The sequence below is a fragment of the Sylvia atricapilla genome, chromosome 4 (assembly GCF_009819655.1).
Source record: "Sylvia atricapilla isolate bSylAtr1 chromosome 4, bSylAtr1.pri, whole genome shotgun sequence".
NCBI classification, from domain to species: Eukaryota; Metazoa; Chordata; class Aves; order Passeriformes; family Sylviidae; genus Sylvia; species Sylvia atricapilla.
The window spans coordinates 25,141,775-25,153,714 of NC_089143.1; positions in this window are offsets into that span (position 1 = coordinate 25,141,775).

An 11,940-nucleotide genomic window follows, 5' to 3' on the forward strand; every position below is an offset into this window, starting at 1 on the left:
AGAGAAAAAGTCAAATCTTCATCCTCTTATGCTTGTGCACACAACGACCTTTATGGGGGACTGAGGGAGCCCTTCCTTCAGGTGGTCTCTCCCCAAGGCTCAAAGGGCTCTGCCTCTGGCAGCGGGTGGGAAGCAGGCTCCTGTGGTGGGGTGCAAAGCCCCAACATGACAAAAAGCACCTCTGAGAAAGCTTCTGCAAAGCAAAGTGTAGCAAGGGTCCCTGACTATTAGGTCAGACAGGAGAAAAAACATATCTAACCAATGCAGCTACAATGTCGAATTCCAGTTTATTAACAGCCCAAGGTGAGTTATATAGGTTCACCACATAGTTTACAGTTGCAGTCTATACAAAGAAAGCAAACAACCCTTATTTATCCAAGTCTTAAGGTGGCTAAAGTGTCAGAACTACAATTCTACATTTAGAAACCCATTACTTCCCAGAACACCTTAATATAAACTGTGAATTTTCTACTGCGCCACAACTATGAATTTTTAACTGCATCACTGTGGCTTGCAGGTGCTGTGGGCTCAGAGGTCCACAGGCTCTGCAGGCCAAAGGGCCCAGTCTGGAATTGCTCAGCCTCAATCAATCCAAATATCTAAGAAATTTCAACAGCAAAGCCTGGCAGCCCGGGCGCAGGAGCACAGCTGATACATTTCTGTGTGAGGCCAGCATGTTATGAGCCTCACAAAGGTGTATCAGGCTCTGAGGGTTGCCAGCAGCCTATCAGAAGTGGCTTAGGAAAACAGTGAGACAGCTGATGGGAGGTGTCCAGAAAAGCAAAAAGGTTATATTTAAAGAGAAAATAACAAACTATACAAAACAAAAGAGTAAAAGCAGGGCACGGTGCAGGGAGGATCCATACACCTGCTACCACATCCCTGAGAATCTCTGTGCTCTTCTTTAAGTATTCAACAATCTAGGAGGGGTTTTTGGCATGTTGCCCAATAGAAAACATCTACAGGTCTTGACCTACAGCTCAAGGATCCAACAGGTGCCTCTGTGCAGGCACTGGGCCAGTTATGGTGAGGAGGGTATTGAAGTTTCTGATTCTTTACTTTATAAATGAAACAATGAAACCCAAATCCTTTCCTAATATGGGAACACCTGCTAATGCAGGGGATGCACTGCAACACACGGCGAGCTTCAGCGCTGGCTGCTCTTTTGGAAAAAAGCTGCTGAGCAGCAATTATTTGGGCAATAATTGCATCCAAGCAAACCTGGGTAACTTGGAGCTAAATCACTGCACTAGCCCAAAACTGCACTTTTAGACTGGGATGGTTCTTAAGGCTTCCTTAATATCCCAGGGGCTGAATTTTCTTCTTCACTGGCGAATATTTCTTTTTCATCTTCCCAGTGAGTTCTGATAGTTTCTGAGTAGTCAGGAGTTTTTCTATTATTATTTCTGTCATTGTAATCTTACTTCAGTTACTAACATCATATCACACTCTGGCATTGCCGTCCATAAAGCAGAAAGGTGTCTTCCAGAAGAGAGAAGTCATGTAGAGGACCTAGGATTTTCTTACTGCTATTGGTTTTTACCTGATCACATCAAGATGGTGCCAAACACGGAAAATATCTTGTGTATAAGGATATGACATGACACTTTTGTGATTTTGGGCATAAAGGGAAATACTCTTGATATCAAGTTGGACATTCAGATGCTGGGTGATTTTATAGGTCTTCGGAATATCTGCAATGCTTTCAAAATTTTATTCTTTCATACATACAATTCTTCCAATTCCATTTTCAAGACATTTTCATTTTCAGAGCTGACAAAGCAGCAAGAGACACCAGAAATAAAAGTCAAAATCTTCAATCAGAGCCCCTTATTTTACTAATAGGAATGAAGAGTATGGGGAGTGAGGGGGGAAGGACCAAGGAATATTCCTTTCCCAAAAAACACCACAACCACCAAACCTGCGGAGAGGACGTAGTTTTCTGGTTATTTCTGATTATTGATTAAAATATAATTTTGTCCTTTCTGTATCTAGAACTAAATTTGCAGGATGCTGCTCTTCATTTGGATTTTCATCCTATTTTCCAAAAGATACGGTTGATTTCAGTACAGCATATTGTGATGCTGGGAAGCAGAATTTAGGTCATTTTCATGCTCACAACTGTTTACCCACTATGGCATACCTAATGTGAGCTTTCCATCTGAAAGAGACTTTATTAGAGACTTTATTACTTCATTTTAACAAGTAAAGGAATGAGAGGTTTAATATGGCTGGTCCAGAGTTTTCTACTTAGTGGTTTTAAAGTGTTGTATATGTAATAAAATTCTCTATACTTATTCATCTGTCTCAGTGTTCATTTCCCTGATGTCAAGACTCAGAAGTCCTAATATTACTGTAATCTACATTCCATTATTAGGAGGTCCTGAGAAAGACTAAAGAGCCAAAACAACAACACAAAACAGGGACAAACAAGAAACTGTCTTCAGTGGTAAGGTCTTTGTTCTGGCACTGGATTTTGGGGGAGGAAGGGGTCATTTGTCAATCTTCAGTGTTCAAGGCCAGGTTGGATGGGGCTTTGAAAAACCTGGTCTAGTGTGAGGTGCTCCTGCCCATGACAGGAGGTTGGAACAAGATGACTTTTTAAGTCCCTTTCAACCCAAGCCATTCTGTGATTCACAGTTTTAATTTCACTTTCATCCTTCCCTTCATCCTTCCATGACACCTGAGTTTAAACCAACCACTAAAGTTATGTAGCAGTACATAAACAAAAGCAGTATTTCCCAGATAATTTCAAATCTCTCTGACTGATCAGTAGTTGGCAAAATCAAACTTTGAGCATATTTTGAACCAGCACAGATGCTTTTCCTGTTTAATGAAGAAAGAAAACTGTTCTCGGACTGTTTCATTGACCTCTCTCAATGTGGGTCACTAATCATCTTTAAGCACTCCATGTAGTTTGAAAAATCTGGATGTTCTGCCATAATCCAAGATCAATCAATGTAAATAAAGCATTTCATCCCAGATGTGTCCTGGGAAGACATTTTCTTGAGGATGTAGAACATTTGGGATTCGAACTGCAATGTTTTCCAGGGTTCTTTAGCTTGAGAATTTAAACTGAGAATTATCTGCACCCTGATGTTATTTGAAGTAATTAAAAAGTCTACAAAAGGTAATATAAATAATCCCATATACTCACTCAAGCACTCTATTTTTTTATAGTGGGCTTACCAGCTTGGCATAAAATGTAAGCAAAACAAAAAGTAGGTGAAATTTGTTACTTTTTTTCCACTTTAACATAAACTCAAAGACTTCAATCTTGCTAGAATTTATGCATGCACTTATCTGTGAGCACACGAATAATCCTCTTTATTTCCGCAGCAATACTCATCTGCTTAAACTAAGCTTTAAAGGCTTCCCACAGAGGCCATTTCCAAGCACATTTCAGAAGTTGTGTTGTGAGCAGCGTAACTTACATTTAATTATAAGGGAACTGTATTGCTTCTCTCAGAGATGAAGCTGGTGCTCTACACTCCAGGGAAAACAACCCATGTACATATTGATTTATTGATTTTTGAATGCTCTGTTGGCACCTAGGAAATCACTGAAAGTTTCAGAGTTGGCAGATGTGGCCAGAAATCCACAAGGAAAAAGTGTGGGGTTATTCCACAACAAACATGAAGAGCCAAATAGAGATATTTTGGACCAGGGAAGAATTAGACAGTGTGTCAGCTTGAGCTAGATTCAAAACAGCTCTCTCATCTATTTCTCCAGCCTGCTTTTCAAACAAAAGGAATCCATGCCCACACTGGGTAAGAACAAGGTTTGCCCCAGTTAACAGCAGTGAACTGATTAACAGAACCAGCTTCTGCATGAATGTGACCATCCTTCTTTGTCAATATAAAGAAGGCAGCTTCAAAGTATTAAACTATGAAACGATTTATAACATCCTGCCAATTTAAGTGAGATGGGGATTTGACTCTTAAAACCATTCTAGCTTGCATGCAGTAAAATCTCACAGTACATCCAAAGTTCATCATACTCCTACAGTGCATCCAAAGTGTCTGCTTGATCTATGGGGTAAACTGTGCACAGCCACGGGGCTGGGGCAGTAAACCTGGCCTGAATTAATTAGACTGAGAGCACCTTACTTTGTCTTTTGCATCTGCTTTTACTCACAGAGCCACAGCTTTGCTCAGCACAAAGGTGGGATCAGTAATGCAGTGACGCCAAGCAAGAAATCCCTTTTAAAATGGCTTTGCACAGACAGCCACCAGAGGAGGTCCTCAGCAGAACCACAGAATCACAAAATGGTTTGGTTTGGAAGGGACTTTAAAGATCCGCCAATTCCAGCCCCCTGCCATGGGGGAGGGACACCTTCCACTATCTCAAGCTGCTCCAGCCTGGCCTTGGACACTTCCAGGGATGGAAGTGAAAGGGACATGTTGCCTTGTTGGCACCCACAATATTGCAGATTCCCAATCACGAACAACAGGCCAACAAATAAAAAACTAGTGAACCAGCCAGAGCATTTTGCCCATTTCTCTTTCCTTATATCAAGAGGTCTCCAAGTGTTTGTCCCAAGAAGTGCTTCCAGCACAGACAGCTGTCAAGCTTGACAGCAAAGGAATTTTGTTGAAGGTGCCATACGCTCCTCACAAAGATCCTTTCAAGGTGGTGTTTCCCAAACCCACATTCCACTGGGATGTGGCCATAGAATAAGGGGAAGGTGCTTTGAGCAAAGGTTTTTCACCTTTTTTTTTTTTTTTTTTTTTTTTTGGGGGGTGGGGGGGTGGGCAGAGGGCAGAATTTTTTCACCTTTTTTAATTGATTTTCAGGTCTGTATATTCATTTTTCTGGACCTGCAAGTCAATATGTGGTAATTCCAACATGACTGAGAAGACACTGGCTTTTCTAACTACTTGCCAATGGTCCTGGAGCTGTCAGCTCAAAAGTTTGACCCAGGAGGAATAAATATTGACAGTTTCACCTGTAGAGGCTTGTCCAATGACAGAAGTCCCCTTCTTCACATCAGTCTTCAATACACAGGTCTAGATAGTCACCCGTATTTCCAAAGTTTCTTTTCCTAGCTTATTAGGGCAAGATTCATATTTTGATTGCTTTTCTTTATTAAAACATGAATAAGTCCTAAATGCATATTAGTGTGACGATAGAAGCCATACGGAATTTCATGTGAAATATTTATAACTTCTTCTCTCTCTCTCTCTTATTCTTGTTTCTAACAGAATAGAGAGAAATGGAAAGCTGGTGAGAAAAAAATTGTATTCTCAAAAATGGCATGTGCTTAACATCAAAACATTTTAATTGAACTTCACATTACAAAAATCCAGATGGCCCATGTTCTGTTCAAGCCTCAGGGGGACTGCAACATGTTACCATGTGTGAGATGCATCATCCCCTTCCTCCTCCTGGTTGTTCAGAGGATTTTCAGCCAAGATACCACAGGCAGGCAAATCTGAGTTTTACATTGTCTTAGGGATTTGGGGGAGATTTCAGGGAATGCTTGAGGGTTTTGGGACTATCATCCCCTCTTTCTTGCAGGCTGAATCCATGCAGTCTAAAAATCACTCACTGTCTGGGGTGAGGCAAGAGATCTAGGCTTCAGTGGAAGCAGAGCTGACCTGTCTGGCCTTCAGCTGGAGAAAATCAGTTCCATAAACACACCACATCAGGATCTGGCCCAATTTACAGCCACTCAGGATCTCACCAACGACAGGCTAGTACTTTTGACACTCCTTCTGGTAAAGACTTTTGCCCTTGAAACATGATTTATTGTCCTATTGCCGGCTGGTATCACCCCGCCCACTCTAGAGTGCCTTGATGCCCTAAAAAGCAAATGTTTCTCTGCTCCCCAAATGTCATAAACCCCACAACCAGTGCACCTGGTACTGTGCCATTGAGACATTTCTCAGTGACTGAACCTATTCAGACCTTCCATTACTTTTATGGTCTTTAACCCACTGTTCTTGAAGCTCATGTGGCAAAACTGGTGGTAATTCAGTTATCCTGCATAGTAGTTCCACTTACATAAACATTGCCATCTTTGTTTTTAAGATTGATCTCAAATTAAATCAGATCTGGATGTACTGAAATTTTAAGCAACCCTCACCATTCCTCAGGAGACCATCACCTCTCACAGATTTTCTTATCTTCTTCTTAAAAACAAATCATTATGCCCTGAATCACAAGACAGGCCATAACGTGCAAGCTCTTGACTTGCTCTGAGGAGCAGAAGGAAGGTAGGCATAAAGTTTGTCACCCAAAACTAATCAGAACACTGTTCAGTGTCTTCTGGTCTTTGTCTATGATCACTTTAGGTCTACAAATAAGATAAATTGCAAATGCAAGGTTTAGTCACATGAACATGGCATCAGACACACCAAGCTCTTGTAGCTGCCAGCTTGCATAAGAAATGACAGAACACTTTAACAAGTGACTGAGCATGCTGCATAGGGATCTGGATTGGCAAGTTGATGTGTGGAGAGTGATGGGTGGGGAAGATTTTGAATTGAAAACACATTAAGCTCACTAGTGCAGGAGGAAGTTTGATGCTTTCAGGCTTATCAAAAAAAAAAAAAAATTATTAGACTGAAAGTAACCTGAATCCAATACCATTTGTGTCTGACTATGATCAAGGTGAAATTACTGCAAATAGCTACCAAGAAACAAGTTTTCATGATTCATGGTTTTTACTTCAATAATATGAAAAGAAACATTCTAAACAATCATCAAATAAAACTAAGTGATATTGTCCTAGCTTGAGGAACACAAAAGAAAAGCAGGTTCTGAGGCTGTGCTTTTTCCTTGCAGGCTGTCCTTTCCATTAGGACTTTAAGGACATTTCACCTCTGTCTCCTCATTATTTACATTTTTACACCACTTGCTGGGTATGTTGCTAATTGAGCAGAACAGTGAGCTGGGGCAGGGACCTTCTGTAGTGCTGGGATAAGGAGATAAAAGATAAAACAGATTAAAGATAAGAAGGGGATCATGCAAAGGGAAGAAAGAGATAAGAATGACTTGAGGAGAAGGAAAATATCCTCCCTGCCATCTTTTAGAAGAGGAAAGAGAGAATAGTGCCCAAAGAGGGAGCCAAGTCCTCAGTGGGACTCTGAAGACAATGTTAGTTGTCAAAAGAGACTGGTTTTGGTGCCCGCAATCCCATATGGGGGGGGGGGGGGGGGTATGGATAAAAGGAACTTGATCTTTACCTTTTTTTAGTGTCAGAAGGTTGATTAGATAACTGATCTTAAATTCTAAAAATTCATATTGAATGACATTTACTGACATTATGTTAAATTTTAAAATAAAGCTGTGACCATAACAATAATTATAAGGTGACTTTCATGGCTTAACAAACTGGCACACTTCAGCCAAATCACCATCCTGGTCCTTGTGCACACCCTCAGCCCCAGGCAAACAGACAGAAAATTGATTTAGCTTGGCTCACAGGGACAGAGGGTTAGCAGAAGTTACATTATCTCTCATGGCACACAGCAAATTGCTGCAGCTCAGTGATGCACAGCACATCCTCTGTGCTTGGAGGTGTGCTGGGCCCTGGAATAATGGCCCAAGTCCTCAGCTCTGAGACACACAGAGCGCAGCAGGGAAAAACACGTGAGGCAGAAATGGACACTGGGAAAAGCGGAAAGCAAAGGGATAGATTAAGTGACACCACAAGTTATTCCAGCACTCAGTCTTGAGAACCTGCAAATGCAGTTGAGACCAAATGAATTCACAGAGTAAATCCACAGAGGCCATTGCCACTCCCAGCCTCTGATCTCAGCAGTTTGCTTTCCACAGCAGGGGCACCTGGGCATGGTGGTCAGCCACAGGGAGATACGTGATATTTGTTTAACACTTAGCTAATCCTACTCTGTTGGTTTTCTGCTGCACCTGATTCTCCTGCATAATTCAGGAGAGATCAAAGAATTTCTTATTTCTTTATGTTCATGGATAAATTATGGGTATTTATTATGGATAAATTATTGCTATTTTCCTGATTGTTTGTATCAATAATTAGCTCACCTATTAAAGCATCAACACTACAGACACATGCCAAATATAAATACATACACTATAAAACACACCCCACCCTAACTGTGCCTCCATGGATACCTGGAATTTGAACTGTAAATTAAGGCACCATGAGAGAATTTGAGACAAGATAAATGTCTAACTGTCCAATTGTTACCTCAGATCTGGGGTAGGTTAAAAAAGTTGGAGGAGACAACTATGCCTTTGATAGTGCACACAAAGAATGCAGAATTTATGGGCTATGAGGGAAGCAACTGAGTTGAAATCAGTTCAGATTGGGTAAAAGGTAACTCTGTCAGGGGGAGAACATCAGCTCAAGACAAGAAATACATTAATTAAAAAAAAAAAAAGAGAAAGACTGAGCAAGGAGCAAAATAGCATTGGAAGTGAGGGAAACTAATCAAAAGAACAAGAGAACTGTGTAGCTAATGAGCATCAATTCCTTTATTTTCTAAAATATATAAATAGTAAAAAGTTTTGAACTGCCTTGGGACCCTCCAAACCAAAAAGTCCAGGCTGACAAAGCACCAACAGGTCACCACTGGATCCACAGGTGCTGACTGTCTTCTGCTTGATATGTCTCTCTCACTCTCTTCCCCCCCTGCCTTTTTTTTCCTATTTCTTCCTAACTCTCTACCTCCTATTTGCTGTTAAATAAAATTCATATTACTAACTTTTGGACAGAGTCTCATCTGTGCCTTCCAGCAGAGGTACCTCTCAGTAATTAACAATACCCCTCGTTAAAAAAAGGACAATAAAGAAACTGAATGGTTTGTTTTGGAAGGGACATTCCAAGGTCATTGAATCCAAGCCCCAGTAGGGAGCAGGGACATCTGCAACCAGTCCACGTTCCTCAGAGTCCCATTCAACCTGGCCTTGAATGTTTCCAGGGATAGGGAATGTTATCACCTCTCTGGGCAAGTTGTGCCAGTGTTCAACCACCCTATTTGTCAAAACCTTCTTCCTTATATCTAATCTAAATCAATCCTCTGTCAGCTTAAAGCCTCTTGTCCTATTGCAACAGGCCCAGCTAAAAAAATTGTGTCCCCTAACTCTTTTAGAAGGTTAACATGTTTGTTTTCCTCCCTCTATCTGCTTTTCCCATCTGGTTTGGTACCACTATTTGTGTCATTTTAACAGCCACCCTCCTCCCCCTCTGCACTGCATAGATTTTCAGGCTGGAAACTAAAACAAACCCACTGTAAAGCACACTGAACACAGCCACAGCACCACAGGTCTCCCCAGGCTGAGGAGAACTTCATCAAAAGGCAGGTGCCATATGGAGCATGTTTATCTCCTGGTGCTGCAGTCTTTGCTGTGCCTCCAAAAGAGAGGGGCTTGGAAAACATGAGCTGCTCTCATACTTATTTTGTATATATAGTTTTTATATATATTTTTAGTATTTTTATTATTTTTATATTATATTTTATATACCTATATGAGAGGTAGGTCGGTATACCTACCTCTCATACCTGCTCCATACAAACACATATGAATGCACTGAAGTCCAAGTGTAAGTGTTAGGTAAGGGTAGCAGCAGCAGGACTGCTGAGGAACCCGAACTGGACGAGGCATTCTGCTCCCACAAGCAGAATGAAAGGCTTGATTGACAGCACTGAAAGGCAGGCTGCTGATTTGATACAAGCTGCCTGATGAGCAAAAGCCAAAAATATCCCAGTTATTAATAATAATGAATCACAGGGAGAAGAGTGAGAGGGCACAGGCTCCTCAACTGCTTGCACAAGTCGCACTCGAGACTAGTAGGGAAACATAAGCAGAAAGTCAGAGGAAACAGGGAAAAGCAGAAGGGACAAGCAAACAGGGCAACTGGATTTTAAGGGCTTTAACTGTGGAAGTGGTGTCTTAAGGTTTGTTTTCCCGGACCTGACCTGGCTATACCGGATTATAGCTGCAATTAGTAAACTGTAACACAGTAATTAGTTGGATTACCATCTTTTCCCTCCCAGCTTGTTGCCTAAAGGCTGCAGAGTCCTGAGGCCAAGCCTTCTTAATCAGACTGTTGGATTTGCTGCATGGTCTGAGCTGCACAAATTTCAGTGCAGCTGCCCCCTCTGCCTTCCAAGGGCTGAAGGAACTCCTCAAGGGACCCAGAGAGGTCACAGGGACCCCACTTCAGCCCTGAAAGAGAGAAGGATGCAACTATTATGAAAGTGTGTTTTAGGAGAAGAAACTGGAGGGTGCACAGACACACAGGGGTTGGGAGACACCTCAAGTCCCTGACTAAGGGACAAGTGAGGATTTGCTGTGGGTCTCTGTCACACAGAAGATGATGGGTGTCTACTTCTGTCCCCTCATACCCTCATTTATTGGCTTCATGACCCTGTGAAAGCCATTTAAATATAACAAGGCTCATGTAGTTCTACTCCACAGGGCTGGCCAGAGGCTGAATCCATCAGTGAGGCCAAGGCACTCAGGGCCAGGCCTGTCTGACTGGAAGTGATGGGAATGAGGAGCCTCACATGCTTATAAACTCTACAACCACACACACAAGCACTGGATTACAGAAACAAATAACCCTGAATCACAAGTGATGGTGACTTTTTCACTGATCAGGCTTTCTCCTGCTCCATAATGTCAGATCCTCCTGCAAAGTGGCTGCTTTCCCTGAAAGTTCTCCTGAGAATTCTGGCTCTGTCCTAAACTCAGCCCCTTCCCGAGATAATACACAGGGACACTCAGATCTCTGCAATCTGACTTCATGGGCATGATCTTAATGGATGCAATAAGAAATGCTGTCCTGAATGCAATACATGCACAGAGTGAGGGTTTCCAAGGCATTTAGAAGACAGGAAACTGGAAGTGACTTGCCAGATCAAGCTATTCCACTGTGCCACAAAGCCATGATTTAGATGGAAATCATCATCTGGAGTATGTGTGGGGACTTCAGTGCAGTCGTAATAAACCTTGAATAAGAGATACCCCCACTATTTGCAGATTCAGTTCTGTGCAGAGTGGGAGGTTGCAGACTTTACCATCCAGTTCTTAAAGCTCTGTACTTTGGCCTGCAGTGCTTGAGCTGAAGAAGACCAGTGGCAGGTAACATATGAGCAATTAATGTTAAAAAGAATATAAAGAGAGTCTGAACAGGCAGGTTCCTCAGCATTAGCCTTTTGAAAAGGGCCCAGCAAGCCCTTAAGAGCATAGCCTTGAAAGGACAAAGGTATCATCATGATCAAAAGTAACTGTAACCTCTTCCCTCTTCACATTTAATCCGTGAGGAGAAAAAGGGAATACACACACCAAGTCTTGAGAAGTTTTTCCAGGCTTTGAGTTGAAAACTAGGCTGAAATCCTTTTTGCTGACTTAGTAGAGCAGATGGGATCTCTTGTCTATGCCCTGGGTTTCATGGAATACAGCAATACACAATGTCCTTCTCTGGTTTAGCCATTCCCTAAGCAGAGTCTCTATATTTGCAGGGATCCTACACCTCTATCAAAGCCAGTTTGTGCCCCTACCTGACTCTGCATTTGTCAGTGTAATAAAAATAACTAATGGTCCAACTCACCTACACTGAAGTCTGAGGGAAAACAAGGAAAAAATTAGATAAAAGACATGAGATACTCCATCTTCAGAGTGGTGTTTTATTAGCCTTTGCTCTCCTGGTGAATCTAAATCCTCATGCATGAGGCCTATGATTACACCCAGTGGGGAAATTCAGATTTATGTTAGCAGAGAGAAAGAAGACCAAGTTATAATTTGTATCATGTGGCATAAATGCAAAGAATTGCAGGATCTGACCCCTTGTTAAATAGAGTCTATAGTTCTGTCATTTAAAACCAAGGAGAGATCCATTAATAATGAAGAAAAAAGAAAAAATCTGAGCAGCTGGTACATGCACAAGCTATCCTAAAATAGGTTCCTAACACAGGTGAGATGAATTGTCTTCTGGAAGCTGATTTAAGG